Source organism: Propithecus coquereli, unplaced genomic scaffold (genome assembly GCF_000956105.1).
Source record: "Propithecus coquereli isolate 6110/MARCELLA unplaced genomic scaffold, Pcoq_1.0 Scaffold104, whole genome shotgun sequence".
Taxonomy (NCBI): domain Eukaryota; kingdom Metazoa; phylum Chordata; class Mammalia; order Primates; family Indriidae; genus Propithecus; species Propithecus coquereli.
The window spans coordinates 3,234,861-3,236,267 of NW_012134303.1; the positions used below are offsets into that span (position 1 = coordinate 3,234,861).

Sequence of the window (1,407 nt, forward strand, 5' to 3'; positions counted from 1 at the left end):
GTATAATTTGTGTGCAGATTGCCATATTGCACACTAATGATGTATATTCCTAAAATGATTAACTTTGCATTAAGTTTTGGTTATAGGAGAAAACCCTTTATAGGCATATGCTCAGACTTCATGAATTTTTTTTATCATGTTTTATGGTAATTGGTTTATAATTGAGGCACACAGGAGTAATATTTATTTTTTTGAAAACATCTGGGTGGCTTAGAGACTATATATCTGAATAACAGACTTTTTACTTTTTATCCAACTTTCTGTAACCCAAATGTGCCCTTCTTTAATACTCGAGCTTCTCTCAAATGTGGATTATTTTTGCATCAAATAGTACTGAGAACCTCAATATAGGAGGATGCTTAATAGTTTGAAGCACAAATTTACTTTACCGCTTAAGAAAAGAATGGTCGTAGACATAGATATCTGAATCCTAGTACTGCTTCAAAAATGTTATGTAAAAGCATATCAATCACCTAAATAAGAATCCTATTGTTGGGCCTAGAAATCTTGAAATAATAAACCCTAGAAGTGACAGAGAAAAAGGAATATAAGGCCACCAGATAGGAAGAGAAATGTGTGATTTTGATGGCCTGTGTTTTCTATCTGAATTGTAAGAATTTGATGGGATTTGCAATTAGGAAATTAATGTAAAAGATAAATTGGGTTGAGGAAAAACATAACAAAACTATTCAACTATTTTATAAGCATGCTGCAAAGACAGAACATAAAAAGACCCATTCTGCTGGCCCTGAATGCCTAAACAGTCCATACTCAGACATCCCTCTCAAACACACACACTACTGGCGACAGCTTCTAGGACTCTGCACCTCAGAGGAGTCATGACTTAATGAAAAGCCAAGGTATGAATGAATAGATTTGTAATTCTCTTGCCTGCATGGTGGCTGTCTTATCCTGTCCCAAAGAATTATTTTAGATCCACTTAAGCCAGGTACATAGATAGCTGGTAAAGACTTTGACTATCTCTTTGAAGTGACAGATTAAGATAGACTTTATTATCACATTTCCAAACTCTGAAGGGAAGATTCTGATGCAATGTACTTTTTTAACACATTGACTGCCACACTGGAAAATAAATTTTTTTCCTTGGGGCCACAGTGTTTTATTATGAAAATAGGATAAAAACTTCAAAAATAAAATGATCCTTTCTAATGTAACAAAAAATTTGTTATTTTTTATTGTTTTCTGTGCATGAGTTATATGCAACTTGAAAAATAGTTCTCACGGCTCCCAAGGTGAAGAGAGGTGAGTTACATATGCTTCGTGAGGTCCCCGGGCTCAAAACTAGCATGAGTTGAATACAACTCATATGGCAGCTAATGTGTTAAAAATGCTTTTTACTTTAATGAAAATATTTGGTTAAAAAGGCAAAATACCTTCACTTTTTTG

The 1,407-nt window shown here is 33.9% G+C and overlaps 1 protein-coding gene across 1 annotated transcript in view; it reads left to right on the forward strand.

Moving 5' to 3' along the window:
- The window catches only part of NRK (Nik related kinase), a 130,209-nt gene that overhangs the window by 112,158 nt on the left and 16,644 nt on the right, over positions 1-1,407 (forward strand). The gene's annotated exons all lie outside the window — the stretch shown is intronic.